The sequence below is a fragment of the Manis javanica genome, chromosome 1, assembly GCF_040802235.1.
Source record: "Manis javanica isolate MJ-LG chromosome 1, MJ_LKY, whole genome shotgun sequence".
Classification (NCBI taxonomy): Eukaryota; Metazoa; Chordata; class Mammalia; order Pholidota; family Manidae; genus Manis; species Manis javanica.
The window spans coordinates 107,354,007-107,379,231 of record NC_133156.1 but is presented as its reverse complement, the minus strand read 5'-3'; the positions used below and the strand labels follow the sequence as shown (position 1 = coordinate 107,379,231).

Sequence of the window (25,225 nt, the reverse complement as noted above, 5' to 3'; positions counted from 1 at the left end):
AAAAAAAAGAAAAAACACGCGATTTTTTTTTTTTTCCTCAGGTGCCGGTCCCAGGCACCCGCGCACTGGTCCTGCTGCCCTGTCTCCCTAGCACCAGGGTCCCTGTCCTTTCAAGGCTTCCAAAAAGCACCCACCCACCGGTCCCGCAGGGAAGGAACGCTCAATATTCTTGGTCCTCAGGCACTGGTCCCACGCACCAGCTCACCAGTCCCGCCGCCCTGCCTCCCTAGCACCGGGGTCCCTGTCCCTTCAAGGCTTCCAAAAAGCACTTGGCAAAAAGAGAGAAAAAAAAGGGGAAAAACGCGCGATTTCTTCCGTCCTCAGGTGCTGGTCTCAGGCACCCACCCACCGGTCCCACAGGGAAAAATGCGGGATATTCTTTGTCCTCAGGTGCCGGTCCCAGGCACCTGCTCACCAGTCCCGCCGCCCTGCCTCCCTAGCACCGGGGTCCCTGTCCCTTTTAGGCTTCCAAAAAGCACTCGCAGAAAAGAGAAAAAAAAAAGGGGAAAAACGCGCGATTTCCTCTGTCCTCAAGTGCCGGTCTCAGGCACCCGCCCACCGGTCCCGCAGGGAAAAACGGGGGATATTCTTTGTCCTCAGGCGCCGGTCCCAGCCACCCGCTCACCAGTCCCGCCACCGTGCCTCCGTAGCACTGGGGTCCCCGTCCCTTCAAGGCTTCCAAAAAGCGCTTGCCAAAAAGAGAAAAAAAAAAAAAGGGGAAAAACGCGCGACCTCCTCCGTCCTCAGGCACCGGTCTCAGGCACCCGCCCCCAGGTCTCGCAGGGAGAAACGCGGGATATTCTTTGTCCTCCGGCGCCGTTCCCAGGCACCTCCTCACCGGTCCCGCCACCCCGCCTCCCCAGCAACGGGGGCCCATCCCTCTAAGGCTTCCAAAAAGCGCTCGCCAAAAAAAAAAACTGCTCCGGTTTCTCTCCACCCGCCGGGAGCCGGGGGGAGGGGCGCTCGGGTCCCGCCGGGCCGGGGCTTGTATCTTACCCCCTTCACAAGGCGCTGGGTTCTTGCAGGTGTGGATGTGGTCTGGATGTTGTCCTGTGTCCTGTGGTCTCTATTTTAGGAAGATTTTTCTTTGTTATACTTTCATAGCTCTATGTGTTTTTGGGAGGAGATTTCCACTGCTCTACTCACGCCGCCATCTTGGCTCCCGCCTCTGAATTTTGTTTTTTATAAAAATAACCAAAATTATTTTTATATGTCTTTATATGTCTTTTCCCAAAGACAGCTGAATGGGATTTCCTTGTCTTTCTCTAGGACTTAGCCTAGTTTGCAATGGCTGGGTGCAGCTGACTTTCATGAAAGGGAAGTTTCCATCTTGTATGGACTCGGCAGGTGGACTGATGAACAGCCACCCTTGTATTCCACAGGCTGAGCTCATTCTCCTGACTTAGCTAATATTTACCTAAACTTCTCTCTACCTCTTCCTCCTCAGAGTTTTGTTTTGCTTGTTTTCCAACCTGGATGCTTTCACCTACAACTCAACTTCCTTAGAATTATTCTTGGCTCATCTTGTGCATTTTTCATTTCCACAATGACTACATTTCTCAACTTGTGTACTTCTCTTTGTTCTATAACAAGACCTTCAGCACTGCTCTCCTGCTCTTCCCAGGATGCCCCTTGAATTGGTGGGCTTCCCACCTATATAAGGCAGTGTGTTTCTTTAGCTAGTGTCTTGGCTTATCGGCCTTTTATATTTCCTCAACACATTGTATATAGCTCAGCCTTATTTGATTTATCGCCAGCATATCAGCTCCCCCAAAACTTCACCTTTCCATTTGCTTCTATGGATGTGACTATCCTTCAGGAGAAACTGATTTTTATTTCCAATAAAGAAGCAATATTTGAAGACTTTCATGAAAGGAACTTAGACTATCTCACAAACATTACCATCTTCATCTTTCCTGTTTTCTCTATTAAAAAACAGGTGTAAAACAAGCATGTGATTTTGAATTAAAAAGTTGTAGTAAATTTAGGCCAATTGCTTACATCTGGTGATTAGACAGAAATCTTGAGAGCTGCTTTAAGTCTTTTCTTAAAACAAGAGTTAGTATGTCTTCCTATTCCCTACTCTTCTATCTTTTGGAGGAACTATTCCTATAACATAATTACATTGCATTGATTCATTTCAACAATACATGTACAATACTTAATATATGCAAGGTGCTCTAAGTCTAAGATATGCGAGACATAGAAGAATGGTCTTTGTTTTTGAGGAAGTGGGGAGGTAGTCACAAACAGGCAGACTATTATAAGTGCTATGCAGAAAAGCCATGAGAGATTTATTCTGACTTACATTGGTGTGGAGTACTTCATGGAGAAGGCAACATTAGACTGGAACCATACAGAAAGGGAATAGGCAGAAATGGGATTTCTGCTTCCTGAGAAAACACTCTGAACCATTGTCTCTCGATTTCTGGACCACCATGATTTCAGTGTTGCTTTTCAACTCTAATATAATTTCTAAAGAGTCCACCTTGCAAATCAAGAATATGCCTTTTCTAGGAGCCACCTGAGTGTGGATAACTCTGTGTATTATGTAATTGAAAGTAAATATAATATCAGCCTTGAAAGAAATGAGTTTAAAGATGATAATAATGAAATGATAGAAACTCTTCCAGCCTAGAAATTGCAATGAAAATAATAAACGAAAATGAGAGAATTTAGGAAAATATTTACTGGGTTTTGAAGTGGTGTGTGTGTGCTTTACTGAGAAGCATATTGTAAAACTTCTTCACAATGACCTATTTCCCAATCTTGTGATTAGCCTCCTGGGACAGTCACATGGGCCACTTCCTTTAAATCAGCATTAGAGATGAGTATTTCAGATAGACCACCTCCAGGTGATAATTGCTTTTCTCAGGAGACAGTCACATGTGCCAGGTCCTCTGGGAGGAAATGTATGAATTGCCTATTGTGCCTTAAAACTCACACAAGGAATTTTGAAGGTGAATTTCCAAAGGCTCAGAGTAATCACCCGAGTGTGGCAGCTAACCTTGGGGGCCCACCCTTCCTAGAATCAGCAAACTCTTCCCCTCTAGAAAGTTACATAAACATTTGAAGGTTTCCTTCTGTCCTTAGTATTCTACTTGTCTGCCTAGTTTATGGTCATTTGGGCTGGAAATCTGGCCAGCTATAATCCCTATCAAGGCATCCTTGGCTGCACAATTTCCCGTGCCTGCTTATTCACGATCTTGTGATTCTCCGGGTCTCTGGGGCCTCTGGGGTCAAGTGCTGCCTCTGAGAGCTGTCAGCAGGGAGGAAAGGACATGTTTCTGTCTCTTCTATCTAAATGGTAGATCTTACTCTGGGCTGACCAGGGCAATCTCTTCTCCATCCCAAGTAAAAGCCTTTTGCTGAGTCTTGGTTGGGCAGAAACCAAGAAAGTTTTGTAGGGTACCTTTCAGGACAACCAGTAGATTTACACAATATATAGCATTGGTCACATAGCCATTTTTTCTCTTTCCTGCTACCACATTCCACTCCTCACCCTCACTCCTCACTCCTGTATCTTGGCAGAATATCTAGTGGAGAGGAATATAAAGCCTGGGCAACTTCATTCCCTCCTTACTTCCATGAAATCACTTAACTCTTGGTCCTTTAACACCCTACACAAACACTGTAAATAAAAAGTACTTTCTTTCCCAAATAGGCAAATGACAGAATTTGTTACTTCTCTCTCCATTTTCAGCTATTGCTGTTTGGGTTACATTGAGAAACTCTGAGATGGAGTTTAGAGTATTAGAATAGTTATTATGGAGTGTTCTTGGAACCACGGCCTGTGAAGGGCTGGAGAAGGGAACAGGATAGGGGAGAAAGAGGTGTTGAGCTGGGGCACAGACCCAACAACCTCTTTGATCATGTACACAGGGATCTCCAGAACTAGGATGGTCCTTCAGGGTTGTCCTGAGCTGGACCAAGATGGCCTGGACTTTATATTACCGTATCAATCAGTCATCAGATGTGGGCATCTGGCACAGGCATAACCTTGCCCTCTGGGCTCTCTGCAGCTGAGGCAACCCTGAAGGGGCTGACAGCTGATTGCCATCATAGCTGGGTTGGAGAAGGCAAGAGGAACGCAAGTGGATCACCTGGCTGCCAGACTTATTCCTCCCTGCCCCATTGTGTAATAGCACCCCTACTATCTGATTATTGATCAGTTGCCCTGCCAAATTAATGACTCCACTTCTTGTTAGCTTGTCCCTTGATACAAGGGGCCTGAATGTCCAGGCTGTAGTCAGAGTTTATAACACAGTGGGATTATTACCATATCCTTTGGCAGAAGTGATTTCCTTTTGAGAACCAGGATCTCTAAACCCACAGAACCCAGAGTTGCAGAGAAGGGATGCACAAATTATTCAAGGAGGTCATTGGTAGAGTTGGGAGATGGGGTCACTTTTGTTCCTACTGCTTAATTCCTAGAGCCATGTGTTTTTCCTATTGAATACCTAGTACCATATGAAGGTCTTTGACTGAAATGGTAAACTTGTCCTGGAGTATAACACCTCATCATGCCAAATCATGGTAAATCATGAGCTGGAAATGTAATTGTGCCTTCAGAAAGATATTCCAGTGTTCCGTTAAGCTACTAGCTTCTGTGTAGGGAAGTATAATATATACCCCAAGGACCCCATAATTATGGGCCAACTACCACATCTGTTTTGCTCCTGGAGTAAGCTCCCCTGATGCAGTGTTATGTGAGGTCCCTGACAGTGGGTCAAACACTCCATAAACCCTTGGATGGTGGTGCTGGTTAAGGCCTTGCTAGCAATACAAGCAAACCAAATGGCAAGTTGGTCCCCACAGAGGGTGATGCCTTAACAGGGAGTTAATGGGGGTCTGGCAGGTTGAACATTCAGCAGCAGCAGTGGCTAAATTAGTCTTGGTAAAGGGGAACCCATGCTTTTGGGCACATGTACAGCCTTCATTCTTATCACTTCCACTACTCTGTTCCTGCATCAGCTTTGGGGTGACAGTGACAGAGGCTGGCTGATGTTAATTGGCTCAGTTGTTTTGGCTGCATGGTTGTTCAGTACCTCTTCTGTGTTGGGGGCTACATGATGGGCTTGATCATATGACAAAGATTTTCATACTGTGTACCCAATCCCACATGTTCATGCATATGCCTCTATCCTGGATTTCCTTGTCCCTGATCTGTTTTTCTCTTTTCGGACCCTAATCAGCCTGCCAATCCATTTGCTATGTCCCATGAGTTCATAGATGTATTCCAAACTTGGGCTATTTCTTCTATACAAAGTTGAGAGTCAGGTGCAAAGAAGTGAGTTTGCACTATCTCTTGGGGTCCTTGCCAGGATTCTAAGTCCCGTATACTGAGAAAATACCTTTTCTTCCCTTATTAGGCAAGTATGTTCCTGGCTTGGTTATGCTGCAAGTTCACTTTAGCTCTTGGTCAAGTGGCCAGAATGGGAGATGGGGCATGATCTTGGGTGAAGGAGCTCTACAGCTGAGGCAGTTCTTGAAGGGTTTGACAGCTATAAGCTACGGCTGACAGCTCTCTAAGCAGTGGGGACAAGTTTTCCATTGAAGAAAGATCTGGACAGTAGAGCTAATCCTTTTAGGGAAGTAACAATCTGAGGAGTTTATGAAGTAATTTGCAGAAAGATCATTCTGTCTTGCTGTGTGACTGCCTGTGCACATTCTGCTTTTTCTGCCCCAGATGATCTTTTCTCTGCTCCTAATTCCTATCTTAGCTAACTGGGACATGTCCTTCAGGTATCATCTTTCAGGGGAAGCCTTTACTGACCAAATTCCCCTTTCACTACCCATAATTCCAAGTCTTGCCTAGCAAGCTTCCTGGCTGGTTAAGTGCTTGATGAGTCCCAGTGGTATTTTTAACATGCTTTTCTGTTAATTGTCTTAGGTTGTCCTGTTTGCTGTAACAGAGTATCATACACTTGGGTGGCTTATAAACAACAGAAATTTATTTCTCACCATTCTGGAGGCTGTAATGTCCAAGATCAAGGCACCAGCTTATTTGGTAAGTGCCCTCTTCCTGGTTGTCTTCTTGCTGTGTCTTCACATGACTAAAAGGGAGAGGAAGCTCTCTAGGGTCTCTTTATACAGGTACTAATCACATTAATGAGGGTTCCACCCTCATGACCTAATCACCTCCCAAGGGCCTCACTTCCAAATACCATCATAGACAGGATTAGCTCTCAATATGTGAACTTTTTGGTGGGGGGAGGGTGGGACACAAACATTTAATCCAGAACCATTAACCATTAACACTTACTACACTGAGATGTGATTGTGTAGTTACCTGCTTATGGTTTCTCTTGAACTATGAATTATTGAGGGTTATAACCTTTGTTTATATATACTTAAGGACTAGAACCAGTATGGTACCTTTATATATCATATTTATTAAATGAATGCAGGCATAAAAAATACCATCATGCATGCCATAGTATAAGGACATAGGATTCAAGTCAAGAGATCCAATGTGAGTCCTTATTTAGTCATAAACACACATAAGGTTATCACCCAATCTCCCTAAATCTTGGTTTCACTTTCCATAAAATGTAGAGAAGTGCCCTTCCTATTTTATATCATTATTATAAAGATATAGGAAGATAAGATATGTGAAACAATTTTGGGTAATACAAGGGCTATGCCAATGTCAGGGATTATTAGTTTATCTCTCTACCACTCTTTCTCTACCAGTGACCAGTGTTCACCTACCCAGCTGCCTATAAATGTTTCATTTACTATTGTAACCCCCCAGGTTAATCTTAGCCAGATTCTTTACTTTTGCAAACGTGTATTTGGAACCTGGTGAACAAATGAGCCACTGGAAACTTTACATCTGTAGAATCAGGATTTGCTGATTCACTATTTTGACATTGGAAATTGAAAGAGTGGACACAATTACAAAACCAGTTTTTATGTAGGTTATTTCCAGTGATGATGATAGAAGTACCTACTTTATAGAGTCATTGTGAGGATTAAATAGGTATTTATATGTAAAGCACTTCAAACTGTGCCTGGCATATAGACAGTGCACAGTTTACTATTAGGTATTGCTATTACTATATAAAACTCTGATATGTGTAGACTTAAAAGCTCTGAGTATCCATGGTATCCCATTATCCTTCAACATGACATCACATTTCAAGTACCAGCCCTAAAGAAATCTAGGCCTCAAAAGACAGGAATTTAGTAAACTCTGGTTTTTCTTTCTGTCCTAGTTAACATGGTTTTCTCACTATCCTTGATCTCTGCCTGGGTTCTCCTGCCTCTGTCCTATGGTAGTGCTGATTTTTTCCTCCCTGTAATAGTTCTGGGATGCTCCCCATTTGCCCACTCCCTTTCTATTTTGAGTTGTAGAAGTTTCCCTTGTGACTCTCTTACATTTCCCACCCTATCCCTAATCACCCAGCGTACACTGACATTTTTCAACTTTCCTCCCATACACCACTTGCTTTCAGCACCACTCATTTGACCTTGAACACTTCTCTGAATTGTAAGCCCTGTTTTTTTATACAAGCTTTGTCAACAGGCAATAAGGATGGGTAGGGGTGATGTCTTGTACTTCATTGCATTTTCCCATAGTCTTTTACCAATAAATATTCTTGGTTTATTTCAATTTGGCTTTGGAGGACTCTCTGTTTGTAGAGAAGCAGTGAGAGAGTTTCGTCTATAGATACTCTCAGCCAGATAGTGTGGGAGCAGTTGAGATAGCTATTAGGGAGAAGGGGGTGGAGGTAACAATAATTAGGGATGGGATGAGTCTAAAGCATTGCAATGTTCATGTCCATGAAATTAGTTTATAAACTAAAGTGGAGAATGGAGAAGGTGGGTCTTCATTGGCTTTTGTTGTGAGCCAGCCACATACAGGTAGAAAAATCAACTTAACAAATACAGTGAGTTGCTTCTTAGGTGTTAGGGATTAGTTTCCCTCTTGCTGCTCAAAATGTTGCTCATGAACCTCTAACACCAGCCATTCCTGGGAGCATGTTAAAATGAAGAATCAGTGCAGAATCTTATTGCAGACCTGCTGTATCAGAATCAGTATTTCAACAAGATAACCAAGTGATTCTTATGCAAACTGAATGTTAAGAAGCACTGAACTCTAGAGTTGAACATTTAATATTTCTGTAGCTAGGGTGCTTCCTAAACCAATTAAATGTGAATCTGTAGTTGGGAACCAGGATCAGGATTTTTTAAAACTCTTTAAGTGATTCTAGAGTATGTGAAAGTTGAGAACTACTAATGTGTGATGATTTCTGGTTTCATAAATATTTAGTAAGGGGACAGATATGAGTCTGTTTACCTTCCTTTCTTTTTTTAAAACTATATGCCAAATGCACATTAGGCAAATTGACAGAACTTGTTCATAAAGCTCCATTTATGGCAAGACTATGTTTTCCTCTGTCATGTACAGATTCCATAGATTTAGCCTAATGCCTAGCCATAGCCTTTATGGGCTGAGTGTCCCTTAGCCTGTTGGCTGTTGTACTGGGGCCACTCCCATAAGTAGAACCAGACAAATCCTGCCAAAGCACACAACAAAGGACCCGTCATTGGAATAGGATCTGGGGCTTGGATTAGATCAGGAAAGTTACTACCCTAGTGATCTACAGTAGAACAAGGCTTCAATTTGAGTGTCAAGTTGTGTCTAGAGATGAGAGCTGAATGTTAGCGTTAGACAATATATCCAAAGAACAAGTGTTTGGGCTAAAATTCCAAAGTGAATCAAGAGTCCGGAAGCCAGTAGAATACAATACCAGTATCAGTGTCCAGGGGTCTCCAGGACATTGGCCATGAATCAGCCTGGCTTGTCTTGACCTTGGTCAGTTGGCCAGTTAAAGGCATACATTTTGTGAACAAAATTAACAGTTATTGAAGTTCTGAGATCCTCTGACCTACTTCAATTAGTACCTATTCTTTGGTGCTGGGGAAATCTACTCCTTATGATAATGGTCACCTACAGTGAATTTTCAAATTTTCTTATTGTAAATATGGTGTATTCTGAAAATGCAAGACTTTGGTGATGGGAGATAAGAATGTCTGTGGAACTTCAAAGGATCCAGATGGCCATTGTTTCATGGCACCAGTGATAATGTATGATTAAAGAAAACTGCTTTGAAAAGTTAAGTGGTCATGAATTGTTTGTGATTGATGCTGGTTTATAAAGGGGTTGGTCTGGGAGGAGATCCTCTCATTTTCCTTAGGTGTAGAAACATATTTCCCTTCATAAGTCTAGAACATACAAGGAACATCAAGGCATTTCTGGGTTGGTAGGACTAAAAGTTATCTTGTGGCTGCCTTCACACCAAAAAAACACCATAAACATAATAAGTGATTGTTTCTCTAAGGCTGTGGCATCTTAAAAAGCTGCAAAGAACCAGAGTGATATAGAATGACAGTGTTTTCCAGTCATTTATTGGTGATGGCATATACATTTCTACATATTTCCTGTATCAGAGGTATTATGTGGTGATTCTAAGAGCCATAAAGGAGCTCAGTAGTATGGAAACACTGGAATGAAAATGAATTTCTCTTTCTTAAGGCACATATAGAGTCATAAGCACTATCTCTGCTTCACCACTACATTTGCAAAATAATACATTTTCCCATTGGTAGGTAATCAAAGGGAACATATGAGAGAATTTAATTTCATAATTCTTCCCATAAAGTAGAATAGTAAACTCATTATAAAACTGGCACCCAAAGGTTGTGACATAGAATTCAGATAATTAGGGTCCTTAAAAATAAATAACTCAAAACTAGTGGAAAAAATATGGCAGTGTGAGAAGTGAGACAGAAACCTCCTCCCAAAATTATATAACACACAAAACTACAGCAGATACAACTAATCCTGAAAAAGCAACCTGAAGACTGAAGAACAGACTTCCTATATCTGAGAAAGAAGAGAAGACTGCACAGAAAAGGGTAAAGTGACAAAGCTGCAGTCCAGTGAGACCTAAGACCTCCCCAAGCCCAGCTGACAGGTGGGAGGAAGAGGAGTAGAGCAGGGACGGAGTAGAAGCCCTGGACTGTAGAACACCCAGCCCTGGAAATCTGCTCCTGGAACTTGAACCTACATTACATGGTGCTCTGGAGATTAGTGGGGTTGGAAAGCAAAGATGGGCAGAATACTCAGAGAGATTGAAGTTCCAGCTGTTTGTGGAGAACAGGTACACACAATTGGCCACCTGGGACAAAAGAAAGGCAGGCAGTTTGAAAGACTACTCAGTAGTGACAAACGTGCTAAAGGGGCCAAAAATTACATAGAACTCTCTGCTTAGGAGAAAGGGAAGATGGACTAAACCTTCCTGGAATACTCAGCCCAGCAGCCCAGGTTGGGAATTATCAGGAGCTTCAAATGCTCCATCCCCTGGCTGGCAATGCAGCCTCAAGGCTCCCCACTGTGGTATATAGCCTGCCACCCCTTCCTCCTGGCAGCATCACATCCTGCTCATGTGCCACCCTGCCATCATGCCAGGCCAGCAGGAGGGTGGCCCTGGCCATGGCAGCTACAGGGGCATAGCACAGAGGCTCCTCCCTGCTTGCATAGTCCACTGGAACTGGCAATCGAGGGAGGTGTTAACAGCTGGGAAGACAGGAAACCCTGCCAGGAGAGCTCTTTCCTCCTGGCAGGTGCCATTTCCACTCATCTGTGACCCCCGCCATTGCTGCAGATGCATGGCAGCTCCAGAGAGTATTTTCCCATGTGCAAGCAACTGATGGCCCACACATCTCACTTTACCAGCAAGACATAAAGGCACCAACCCACTGCTCACCAACAGCTGGGGTTCCCTCATAGGAAATTGAGCTTCTGGGCACTAGAGGGCACCGCCTACACAAAGTTATTATTCCAAATAGGAAACACTAAAAAAATGAAATGGTGAAGGAATTTGGTCCAAACAAAATTGGAAGAAAAAAACACCAGCAGAAGGGCTTAGTGAAACTGAAATCACCAATTTTCTTTATAAAGATTTTAAAATAAGTCATAAACATGTTCATGGAGCTACAGAAAAATATTCAAGATTTCAGGGAGGACTTCAACAAGGAGATAATAATTTTGAAAAATACAATATCTGAAATGAAACATGATGGACGGATTTAAAAGCATATTATATGACAGAGAGGAAACAGTAAATGAAATAGAAATTAGAGAATAGGAAAACAAGGAAACTGAGGTACAGAGAGAAAACAGGATCTCTAGGAATGAAAGAATAGTAAGAGAGCTGTGAGAACAATTCAAACAAACAATATTCACATTAAGGGGTACCAGAAGGTGAAGAGAGAAACAAAGAGATAGAAAGTCTCTTTGAGGAAATAATTGTTGAAAAGTTCCCCAATCTGGGAAAGGAGATAATCACTCAGACCATGGAGGTGAAGAGATCTCCCAACACAAGAGATCCCAGGAAGACAACACCAACACATATAATAATTAAAATAGCAAAGATCAACAAGGAGAGAGTATTAAAAGCAACCAGAGAGAGAAAAAAGATCATGTACAAAGGAAAGCCCATCAGGCAATGATCAAACTTCTTGGCAGAAACTTTATATAGTCCAGAAGGGAGTGGCAAGATATATTTTAATGCAGTGAAACAGGAGGGACTCCAACCAAGAATACTGTATCTGGCAAGATTATCATTTAAATTTGAAGCAGGGATTAAACTGAAGATGCATGGCAGTTTCCAGATAAGCAAAATTTGAGGGAATTCACCTCCAACAAACCATCTCTACAGTCTGTCTTAAAGGAATTGCTATAGATGGAAGTGTTCCTAAGGCTAAATAGCTGTCATCAGAGAAAATAAAACCATAGTAAAGGAAGTAGACCAATTAATTACTAAGCAAATACAAAATTAAATCAACTCACAAAGTTAGTCAAGAATACACAAAGAGTACAGAATGTGACACCTAATATATAAAGAGTGGAGGAGGAAAAAGAAAAAGAAGAGGAGAGAAAAAAAAGAACCTCTAGATTGTGTTTGAAATACCATGATAAGTGAGTTAAGTAGACTGTTAGATAGTAAGGAAGCTGCCTTTGATAACCATGAAACTAAAGCCTACAATGGCAATAAATACATATCTATTGATAATCACCTTAAATGTAAATGGACTGTATGCACCAATCAAAAGACAGAGTTACAGAATGGATAAAAAATGAAGACCCATCTATTTCCTGCCTACAAGAGACTCACTTCCAACTCAAAGACATTCACAGACTAAAAGTGAAGAGATGGAAAAAGATATTTCATGCAACTAATAAGGAGAAAAAAGCAGGAGTAGCAGTACTTATATCAGACAAAATAGATTCCAAAACAAAGAAAGTAACAAGAGACAAAGAAGGACATTGCATAATGATAAAAGGATCAGTCCAACAAAAGGATATAACCATAATAAATATCTATGCACTCAATATAGGAGTACCTAAATATGTGAAACAAATACTAACAGAATTAAAGGGGAAAACAGAATGGAACACATTCATTTTAGGAGACTTTAACACTCCGCTCACTCCAAAAAAAAGATCAACCAGACATAAAATAAGTAACGAGACAGAGGCATTGAACAATGCATTAGAATAGATGGTCCTAACAGACATCTACAGAACACTCCATCCAAAAGCAGCAGGATACACATTTTTCTAAGTGTACATAGAATGTTTTCAAGAATAGATCAAATACTAGACCATAAAGAGAGCCTCAGTAAATTAAAAAAGATTGAAATTATGCCAACCAGCTTCTCAGAACACAAAGGTATGAAACTAGAAATAACTATGCAAAGAAAACAAAAAGCCCACAAACACATGCAGGCTTAACAACATGTGCCTATATAATCAATGGATCAATGACCAAATTAAAACAGAGATCAAGCAACATATGGACACAAATGCCAACAACTCAAAAGCCCAAAACCTGTGGGATACAACAAAGGCAGTTCTAAGAGGAACATATATAGCAATACAGGCTTACCTCAAGAAAGAACAATCCCAAATGAGTAGTCTAAACTCACAATTAATGAAACTAGAAAAAGAAGAACAAATGAGGCCCAAAGTCAGTAGAAGGAAGGACATAATAAAGATCAGAGCAGAAATAAATAAAATTGAGGAAAATAAAACAATAGATCAATGAAACCAGGAGCTGGTTCTTTAAGAAAATAAACAAAATAGATAAATCCATAGCCAGACTAAACAAGAAGAAAAGAGAGTGTACACACATAAACAGAATCAGAAATTAAAAAGAAAAAATTACTATGAACAAGAGACATAAAAAGTATTATTGGAGAATACTATGATAAATTATATGCCGACAAATTGGATAACCTAGAAGAAATGGACAACTTTCTAGAAAAATACAACTTCCCAAGACTGACACAGGAAGAAACAGAAAATCTGAGCAGAACAATTACCAGCAATGAAATCAAATTGGTAATAAAAAAAAACTACCTAAGAACAAACCACCTGATTCAGACTGCTTCACAGCTGAGTTTTATCAAACATTTAAAGAAGACCTAATACCTATTTTCCTCAAAGTTTTCCAAAAAGTAGAAGAGTAGGGAATACTTCCAAACTTGTTCTTTGAGGCCAGGATCACTCTAAATACCAAAACCAGACAAAGACATCACAAAAAAGAAAATTATAGACCAATATCTCTGATGAACATAGATGCAAAAATACTCAACAAAATATTAGCAAACTGAATTAAAAAATACATCAAAAAGATCATCCATCGTGATCAAGTAGGATTTATTCTAGGGATACAAGGATGCTACAATATTTGAAATCAATCAGTGTCATACAACACATCAACAAAAAGAAGGACAAAATCTCATATCATCTCCATAGATGCTGAAAAAGCATTTGATAAAATTCAATAGCCATTCATGATAAAAACTCTCAACAAATGTGTGTAGAGGGTAAGTACCTCAACATAATAAAGGTCATATACGATGAACTCACAGCCAACATCATACTTAACAGCGAAAAGATGGTAGCTTTTCCTCCAAGATTGGAAACAAGACAAGGATACTCATCTCCTCATTTTTATTCAACATAGAACTGGAGGTCTTAGCTATGGCAAACAGACAACACAAAGAAATAAAGACATCTGAACTGCTAAGGAAGAGTTAAAATGTCATTGTTTGCAGACAACATGATAAGATTCCACCAAAAAACAGAACTAATAACTGAATGCAGCCGAGTTGCAGGATACAAATTAATACACAGAAATCTGTTGCATTCCTGCTTACTAATGATGAACTAGCACAAAGAAAATCAGGAAAACAATTGCATTTACAATTGCATCAAAAAGAATAAAATACCTAGGAATAAACCTAACCAAGAAGGTGAAAGACCTATACCCTGAAAACTACATGACACTCATGATAGAAATCAAGGAAGGCACCAATAAATGGAAACACATCCTGTGCTCATGGATAGGAAGAATTAATATTGTCAAAATGACCATTCTGCCTAAAGCAATCTATAAATTCAGTGCAATCCCTATCAAAATACCAACAGTATTCTTCAATGAACTTAGAATTAGAACAAATAGTTCTAAAATCCATATGGAACCACAAAAGACCCCAAATAGCCAAAGCAATCCTGAGAAGGAAGAACAAAGCTGGGGGAGGATTATGACCCCCAACTTCAAGCTCTACTACAAAGCCACAGTAATCAAAACAATTTGGTACTGGCACAAGAACAGATCCATAGATCAATGGAACAGAATAGAGAGCCCAGATATAAACCCACACATATTTGGCAATTAATATACAATAAAGGAGCCATGAACAATGGGGAAAAGACAACCTCTTCAACAAATGGTGTTGGCAAAACTGGAAAACTGCATGTAAGACAATGAAACTAGATTACTGTCTAACTCCATACACAAAAGTAAACTTGAAATGGATCAAAGACCTGAATCTAAGTCATGAAACCATAAAACTCATAGAAGAAACAAAGGTGAAAATCTATTGAATATAAGCATGAGCAACTTTTTCCTGAACATATCTCCTCAGGTAAGGGAAAGGAAAGCAAAAATGAACAAGTGGGACTACATCAAACTAAAACAGTTCTGTACAGCAAAGGACACCAACAGCAGAACAAAAAGGCATCCTACAATATGGAGAATATATTCGTAAATGACTTATCTGATAAGGGGTTAACACCCAAAATATGTAAAGAACTCAGACACCTTAACACCCCCCCCCCCAAAAAATAACCCAATTAAAAAATGGGTGGAGGATCTGAACAGACAATTCTCCAGAGAAGAAATTCAGATGGCCAACAGGCACATGAAGAGATGCTCTATATCGCTAATCATCAGGGAAATGCAAATTAAAACTACAATGAGATATCACCTCACACAAGTTAGTATGGCCAACATCCAACAGACAAGCAACAACAAATGCTGGTGAGGATGCAGAGAAAGGGGAACCCTCCTACACTGCTGGTGGGAATGTAAATTAGTTCAACCATTGTGGAAAGTAATATGGAGGTTCCTCAAGAAATTAAAAATAGAAATACCATTTGACCTAGTATTTCACACCTAGGAATTTACCTGAAGAAAACAAGATCCCAGATTCAAAAAGACATAATATGCACCCCTATGTTTTTGCAGCACTATTTACAATTGCCAAGATATGGCAGCAACCTAAGTGTCCATAAGTAGATGAATGGATAAAGAAGAGGTGGTACATAATACACAATGGAATATTATTCAGCCATAAAAAGAAAACAAATCCTACCATTTACAACAACATGGATGGAGCTGGAGGGTATTATGCTCAGTGAAATAAGCCAGGCAGAGAAAGACAAGTACCAAATGACTTCACTCATTTGTGGAGTTTAAAAACAACACAAAACTGACGGAACAAAATAATAGCAGACCCACAGACTCTGAAAGGAGACTAGTGGTTACCAATGAAAAAGGGATGGGGAGGGTGAGTCGGGAGGGAGGGAGAAGGGGATTAAAGAGCACTATAATTAGCAATCACAATATAGGTAGGTCACGGGGAAGGCAGTACAGCAGGGAGAAGACAGTAATGACTCTATAGCATCTTACTACACCAATGGACAGTGACAGCAGTAGACCAGGTGAGGACCTGATAATATGGGTGAAAGTTGAAACCACAATGTTTTTCATGTGAAACCTTCATAAAATTGTATATCAATGATACTTTAATAAAAAAGTAAATAAATAAATCAAGCCCTTTCCTGATGAGGGAACTGAGGCCCAAAGTGATCAAGTGGTTTGCCTAAGACCACTGATGGCCTCAAGTGGTCCCCAATACTGTTAGACTTGTGCGTTGTCAGGCTTATGGTTTCATAGAGTAGAGATTCTTCTAATCAAGAAAGGTTGTGTAGAAACAGAGGATTCTCCTCACCCACTACAGGGACCCTAATTCCTTCGGAGAACTACTACTTAGTTTTGATTATTCAGATGATAAATTATGTGGGGCTCCTTCCATTCACTGTTGGTCTATTTCCCTATTCATAGTTCTTGGAAGGAGAGAAAAATGAGGAGATAAAACACATTGTCATTCTTTCACCTGTTTGTGGTTTGGGGGGAGAGAAATTTGAATGAAAGATTAAAATAATTTTTAGTGAATACCTGTAGACTTAATTTTTCTAAAATATTAAGAACTTAAAAAAATTGAGAGCTTAATTGAAAATACATGGCACTTTTGTAAAACCTCCCATGTTTGATAACTCAAAATTCAAACATGGAACCTCATTCAGTCATACAAATCACTAATCTTCAGTCTGAGTTTATCTCATGATTCATATTTCTGTTAGAACCATTATGAGTCTTAGACATCAAGTTTTTTATTTGTAATGGGTATAAGCAGATGAGTGAGTAAAAGAAGTTAAGTTCCCAGGCTTTTCTACTCTGAGAATGTCAATCTCAGTGTGAACAAATGCTTTTCTAGCCGATACTGGGTGTAAACCACTTGAAATTTTGGAAGAGGGCCAATATTTCATCATCTTGGCTGATCTCTTCACACTGTAATGCTCTTATGTGCTGTGCCAGAGCAATGAAATGCTGAAGGCTTGTCCAAAATGCCGATGATAATACACCTATTTTCATCTAGCACAGCCACTGTAGTTCACATAGTAACTTTCCCAACTCAAAAATGCTGGTGAACCAGCACGGTGAGGCCAAGATAAGTACCTGCTCACAGTTACTGGCAAACAGCAAAGACTATTAAACTTCAGTATTGAGTCACTTGTCAACTGGGCAGACTGACTTCAACTCTATTACTGAGTTTTCAAGCCATGTAGGATTTTGCCATGTTGAGTTTGGTTTACATAAACAGAATTGTGCTGTTAAATTCTAGAAAAGCCAAATGTCTTTAACATAGACTGTATGCCTATATTCTGGAGCATGTGCAATACTTACCATTCTGGTTTCTGAACTGAAATTATGTTGTTGATGCTAGGAGGGGTGCTTAGTTCATGCACTGATGCCCTGTAAGCAGAAAAAATGTGACTCCTCTTTGCTGGTTAAGAACCTATGCAAATATATTAGCCTCCCACACACGTGAGTCTTCTCCATCACTTCAGTGCGAATTTTACGTGGGAATTAAGAAGAGAAAAATGTCACTCAACATATGTGACTGATTATGATTGTTCATCTTAGCCAAGAAGTCCTCATAGCATGAAAGCTTTCCCCCACATCATGTGAAATCTTGAGAGCACACAGCAGTGGGGCTCAGAATAAGCCTCCTCAGTGCTTTGGATGCACTGAGCTGCATATTATTTGGCTATGTTATTTTATGTTTGAAATCCTGAATGGACATTCATAGGAAACCATCATATTAAGATATTTAATTGAGTACAAATGATAGAATGCTCAGTGTTTACTCTTGTTCTCCTTTTCTAGGAGAACCATGGAAGTACAAGTCTGGCTAGCCTGTCAAGAGAAAAAAGCCTAAAATAACATAAATGTTTTCATAGCCCCAAACAGTGGAAGGGGAGGCAAGAGGGGCAGAGTGCATGTGAGAACCAGTGGCTTCCTCGGCTAAAACCAATTAATTAATTATACCTTTCTGTATGATGAAGATACATTCATTGAAAATTAGAGTCCATATAATTTTGATCACTATTAAAACAAATACCAACACCAAACAAGCACAACCATGTTTTATTAAAATAAATAGTGGAGCTTATGGGATCAGTCCCGGGCATTTAAATGTAGTCCCACTTCTGTTTCCCAGGCGGTAATTACATGACTCAGTCCACTGGACACCCAGCTGAGCCAAAGCAGATTTGCAGGGAGTGTGGAGAGATCATCGTGGGAGTCCTTTTGGTTGGCTTTTGAGTTGCTGAATTAGTGTAGAGCTGAGTGTGATTTCCAGTCTTCACGATGAAGCAGTCTCCTCAACCAGGAGGGCCACATTTAAAATTAGAGGCCATTGTGGTGTAGCTGTGGACCCACCATGTTTGAAAACTAAAGAAATAAGAGAAACATTGAGAATGAAACTTTATTTAAGAGCCCTGGGAAGGCTGTATTGAATCTATGGGGATTGGAGCCAAGGACACCTCTCTCTAAGGGCCTGGTGCTGTTCAACCACATGTAACCTGGCTACTGTTCTTTAATGCAAACATATTCCAGTTGTACCCCTGGCTCTTCTCATTACATCACTGGAGGTTTTCAACACCTCCCATGAAAAATGTCTTTACTCATAACTTTTAAATATGTTAGTTGCAGCTCCCTGAAGCAGTCTGTGGCAACATTTTGCAGGTAGAGCGGATCATGTTTAAAACCTTGTGTGAGGAACCTTTAAATTTTATCAGGGTACCTGTATCTCATTTCCAGACTAAACATAAGTAAGGTAAATAAAATAGAACATCAAGTTTCAGGTAGGATTTTACCAACAGAGTGCCATCATCATTCCCTTTGAACTAAAGCTCATGCTGATTCCATGTAGCATGGCATTTTGGGGTTTCTTATGCTCATGAATGTGGATTGATGTCTGGCTTTATATGCTGCTCTCAACCACTGGATTCTGTAACTCATTTTAAACTGGATAAAAGATGTGCATATGTGTTTATTTTTTATAGCAGTTTAGATTCACAGCAAAACTGAGAGAAGGATACAGAGATTTTCTAAAAGTCCCTTATTGCCACACATGCATAGCCTCCCCCATTATCAACAACCTTCACCGGAGTAGTACATTTGTTACAGTGGATGAACCTACACTGACACATTGTTATTGCCCAAAGTCTACAGTTTTTCTGGTGTTGAACAAATGTATATTGGTATGTATCCATCATTATAGTATCTTACAGAGTATTCTTCATGACCTAAAAGTCTTCTGTGAAATGCCTAGTCCCAGCCCCTGGCAACCACTGATCATTTTACTGTCTCCATAGCTTTGCCTTTTCCAGAATGTCATAAGTTGCAATCATACAGTATGAAGCCTTTTCAGATTGACTTCTTTCATTTAATAATATGCATTTCAGTTTCCTTCTTTATATGGCTTTAAAGCTTATTTTTTTTAGTGCTGAGTAATATTCTATTATCTGGGTGTACTACAGTTTATTTATGCATTCACCTGCTGAAGGATATCTTGGTTGCTTCCAAGTTTTGGCAAGTATGATAATGCTGCTATAAACATCTGTGCTCTGGTTTTTGTGTAGAGGACTTTTTATCTTCTTTGGGTAAATACCAAGGAGTATGATTGCTGGATCATATGGGAATATATGTTTAGTTTTATAAGAAACTGCCAAACTGTCTTCCAAAGTGTCTTATACTTTTCTTTCCCACCAGCAATGAATGAGAGTTCCCACTGCTCTACATCCTCACTGACACTTAGTTTTGTCTGTGCTCCAGATTTTAGCCATTCTAATAGGTATGCAGTGGTTTATCACTGTTGTTCTAATTTGTATTTCCCTTATGAGGAAGGAAAAGTGTATTTGAGGAGGAGTATCTTTCCATATGCTTATTTGCTGTCTACATATCCTCTTTGGTCAGGTGTCTATTAAGGTCTCTGGCCCATTTTTTAATTGGATTGTTTCCTTATTTTTGAGTTGTAAGAGTTCTTTGTATCTTTTTAACAGTCTTCAGACATGTCCTGTGCAAATATTTTCTCCCAGTTTGTGGCTTGTCTTCTTATTTTCTTGGCACTATTTTTGCAAAGCAGAAGTTTCTAATTTTAATGAGTCCAGCTTATCAATTTATTCTTTTATGGATCATGTCTCTAATGTTATATCTAAAAAGTCATCACCATACCCAAGACCACTTAGGTTTTCTCCTGTAAATTGTGCTTTTTAATTAGGTCTCTTCACAGGTATCATTTCCTTCTCTGTAGATATGTTAATACCATTTCTCCTTCCCTGGCCCCAAGGGGGGATTATGAATGAGGAAGATATCTAACTGGCATGGATGTTATCACAGAAAAATACAAAACAATGCTAGTTGGCAAAGGGAAGGAAGATTCTGAGTGTTTGGCAATTAATACAACTTATCCCTTTGGTCAAGAAAATTTACACACAGAGACATTAAAAAAAATCTCACTGAGTAATCTCACTTGTCTAGGTTGCTAAATATTATTGGGAAAATCCAAGTCATACAAAGATACTTTCTACTTATCTCTAGGGAAATCAAGCTATTGGAGTATTAACTCTGGGTTATATCATCACTGTATTGTTTGATGTGTCTGGGCATCAGAGGACTAACTGCAGCAGACAAGTGTGGGTGTTAGTTATTTTGAAGCTGAGTTTATTTGAAAAGAACGCTTTACAAGTTGCTGTATGTTATATTGTCTGGCCCAGAGAGTTGATACAAGTCTTGAAGTGGAGATTGTGTGATAAATAATGGCAGGGTAGAAACTTGCCCTGCTTATTAATCAGAATCCTGTGAACCTGCGTGAAGTGAGTCCTAGACATTGAACCAGGTAGGATTGGTCTGTCAGACTGTCTAGATGAAAGACAGCCACCATGTGGGATCTAGATGCCAAACAAACAAAAAAGTAAATGATTCCAAAGTCTGAAACTGATTCCTGGCTAAAGTCATTGCCACTCAACATAATTATACTTATAGACCCATTCAATAATGAATACCAATTAATCATAAAGAACTAAATGGAAGGAAGTCTGAGAGTTTTGATTTGTATAAGGTGTATAAACACATCCTTATGGTACAATTTCTTAGACTTTATCAAATCCCTTGTCAATTCACCTTTTCCACAAAATTTGTTTGGTCTCATTAGAGAAACTTTTCATATGTTGTTTTTCTTGTGGGTTTTCAGTAAGTTGGTACTTTCTCCTTTTTTTTTATCTCTTGTCTTTGTATTTCATGTATTTTCTGAGTCTCTACATGAAACAATTTCTAGTATGACTTTATTGAGAGAGAGAGTGAGGAAAAATGCCTTAAACTTGAAAACAGAATATCAATGTGAAATATTTGCCCAATATGCAAAAATATCATCAAGATGTTATCTTATGATGGATCTTAATCACATAAAAGGTTTCTGCTAATAATCTCAGGGAAATTAACATAAAATAAAAGCTGCTAATGGCATTTTTGGTGGTTTTTGACACTTGGATGGTCTCACATATTGTAAGACACCAAGTCTAATATCAGTGGGATTTCTCCCTCATGCTATAACTTGTAAGTTTGGATGAGAATTGTATTAAGGATGTTTACAAAGCCAAAAGTAGGCATATGTGGAAAGAGAGTTTTAAGGTCTGATTTATCTGAGATGAACATATGCTGGTGCTTCCTGAGACTTAGGGTGGAATCAAGCGTTTTGAAAAATTGCCTGATATGAAATAAATGATCTACTGAACACGTTTTGAAGTTCTAATCACCCTCTGAAAGAGGCGGTTTTTACCCCCAGGGATGTAAAATGCACCATGAAAAATAAAACCTTGAAATCTTCATCACCACTGGTGGAGATATAAATTTCAGCAATTAAACACTGGAGTGAGAAACATGCTTTCCCAGGGACTGTTAATATAGGAGAGACTTACTCAGCCACACTAAGAACCTCTAAGCATTAATAGAGCTTTTATTTAGATTGCACAGGATTCTTTTTAAAGATGCCTTTATCCTCAGACTATACCCATTTGTTTGAAGAGAGGTAATATTGCCTAGTTATTAGATACAAAACATCTGGGTTCCGATGCCAGCCCCACCTCAAGCAAACTCGTTGACCTCGCTCAGGAAAAGGACAACCGAAACCTTGCTACCCGCAATGGACTCAGTGAACTTGAGCAAACCACTTAGTCACTAAGTCTCCATTCAGCTCTTTTTAAAGTGGACTCCTCTTTGCTCTCTTACTTATTTGGATTAAGGAGATAGTATTGTTAAATTGCTTTGAGTTCCTAAGAAGAAAAGGCCACTTCAAATGGAAGTATCATTATATTGTTTTGCAATCAAGCTATATCTTTGTTTCCTTCAATTATCCCTTTTGCAGTTCTGTTTACTTCAACAGTTAGGTGTGTCTACTCTAACTGGTCAAACCAATACTTATCTGTTACATGCCTTTCCCTATTCCTGTTAGTTATCCTGTTTTGTGCATTGTTCCCAAATTGTATTTCTTTGGGAATAACCTATGAATGAGCAGGTCATATTGACCATAAGAGCATGGTTTTTAGAAACAGGATTGCACTATAATATATGTTAAATGATGGCAAAACAACATCCAATAGCTTCTTGTATTTTCAAATGATTATGTACAATAAAAATAATAATTAATGTTGTAAATTTAAAGTATACCTTTCATCTGATCATCTCAAAGTATTTTAGAAACGCTAATTAAACTCCACAACACCCCTGTGCCATACATATTATTATTTCCATTTTGCAAGTAAAGAAACTGAGGTTCAACAAGGTTATGTGACTAACACAGGACACAAAATGAGTCAGTGTCAGGAAGGGGTTTTAGTGTTTCCAAGGCCCAGTCAAAGCTTTGCATCTTGGACTAATTAGCACTCTATATAATTTCAAAGATGGAAGGTACCAGGTAACCGTCACGGCCTCCCAGGATTCAAGAGTGGCAGTCCAGTGTTTAGGTTACCTGGTGACCCTCCTTTCCCCACTTATTTCTTTTCCTAACTTTTGGAACGTTTTCTGGCTTCGCAAACTCATCCGTCCATGGATGAGTCGGCCTTGGTATAGGCTATAAAGCTCAACACAGTTAATGTTATAATACCTCCAGTCAAGCAAAAATACATAGTGGGAACAAATATTGAAAAGGTAGCCCTAACCTGACAGTATTGAATTACCTTTAGATTTTCATACCCTGCTGTGCGCCATGCAATGCTGTAGCAGAAGGTTCTGGGAGATTACATAGCATTTTATCACTAGAAAATGTAGTCTGTAGCATTGTTCTAATTTGCTTTGAATAATAATAATTATAAATTGACTACCAGCATTACTAACCTAAATCCTATGAACTGGCTCAGATCGTTAGACTAGAGTACAGTCTATAACCTTAACTCGGCCACACACCTGTTTCTCAGTTTGGGTGGGCTTCACCTCCCATCTGCCTCTGTAGGTTACTTTGGGGGTATTTCAAAACTTCTGACTCAAAAGACTTTTCCTTCAAAATGCAGCAACATTTTTCTTCCCATGAATAAGTTTCCAAACTTTTCTTGTCCAACCTATGAAATCATCTAATAAAATCCTTTTTGGGAGTGAAAAGTATTAGCCCAGGGATAGGAATTTATCCTGTGGACAGAACTATGCCATAAATACAGGAAATCCTAGTGATTTCCCTAGGCGTAGGAGGCAAAACAGCTCAGTAGTTCATTGCCCTGGTTTGGAGTCAGGTTTAACCGCAGCTAGGCTTCTTACCAGTTGGATGACTTTGGGTAGATCATTTAACCTCTTTGAGCCTGTTTTAATATTTATAAAATGGAAATAGTATATCTATATCCTTGGTTTATTATGCAGATAAACTGAGATAATGTAGGAAAATCCTGAACATGATACCTGGCATATGGTAGGTATTCAATAAATGGTTGCTGTTAGTATTAATACTTGAATTAGTCCCTGAATTTACAAGGAACTGATCCTAACAAAAACAGGTGATTTAAAAATAAATATGGAGATTTGAAAAGGATAAAAAGACAGAATATGTCCAAAATAAGATAGGTGCTGGGCCAAATCCTCCAGCATTTACGACTGGAGAAATAAGGTGAAAAGGGGTCAAATGTGTGACCAGATGGCTCTTTTGGACTAAGGCAGGAATGGATGGCACATTAATTATGGGAGAAAGGAGGGTATATAAATTGGCACAGAATATTACCATGCTTTTTCTCTAACAAAAATGTCATTGTTACTTTGGTACATTACAATGGAAAATTGTTCTAAGTCCAGCTTTTCTTTTGATGTTTCCTGGGAATTGCATTTGGCTAATGCCTTAAAGCATTTAACACTATTTTCAAATGTCATAAATCAAATGTAAAATATTTTTAATATATAATATAATATAAAAATATTTGTGAAAATGATAGCACCAAATTTAAAACTGATGTAAAATAAAAGTTCATTACAGATGGGACTGGAAGTGAAATATAAATAGATTTTCACTTAATATATATAACAAAAGGCTGATTCATAAAAAATGCATTTGCCATTTAGATATAAAAAGTACTTGAGAGGGAAAGGGGAAGATGGTTTCTTTTTTGTCTGAGGACAGCAGATGTTTAGGAGACAAGAAGCCATTTTCCCTTTTGCTAACCTTGCAAGAAGCTACATACAGTCTGAATTAAGTCCATGAAGCAGAAAAATCTCATTGAAATTTATAACCCAGGACTCCAGGATAATGCTTAAAAATAAAATTTGTGATTGAAGCACCAGAGTACTAATTTATCAATCAATACATAATTTGCAGCTCACATCAAAATTTTTATTATTTTCAGATGATTATCCAGCTTGATTTATTAGCCTGTTCTTTCAGTGTTTACATGCTTACTGCACTTTGATATGTGCCTTTGGATGGGTCATTGGAGAATTTTAATTCTTCCACTAATTTTGTGGAGTACTTATCTCAGGGTTACCTCTTAATTGATTTCTATCTCTAGCTTCTTCATATTTAATTAATTTACCAATCAATTATTATTTAATAAATTTAATTTATTCCAGCCACTCCTGCCACTTGCTGCCCCAAAATGATTTAAAGATGAAAAGCCCAAAATATAGCTTTGCCACTGCTCAGATTAAAATCCTTCAGTATCTCCTTATATCTGCAAAAGAGAAGAAAAACAGGTTTGAACTTA

At 39.2% G+C, this 25,225-nt stretch overlaps 1 long non-coding RNA gene across 2 annotated transcripts in view; it reads left to right on the top strand.

The window, feature by feature from the left end:
• The first annotated feature begins 5,830 nt into the window (after positions 1–5,830).
• The window catches only part of LOC108383524 (uncharacterized), a 242,378-nt gene continuing 222,983 nt past the window's right edge, over positions 5,831–25,225 (top strand). For both annotated transcript variants that reach the window (XR_012130020.1, XR_005062363.2), the window contains exon 1: positions 5,831–6,010. This is a non-coding gene — a long non-coding RNA (uncharacterized lncRNA). The remainder of the gene's footprint in view (positions 6,011–25,225) is intronic.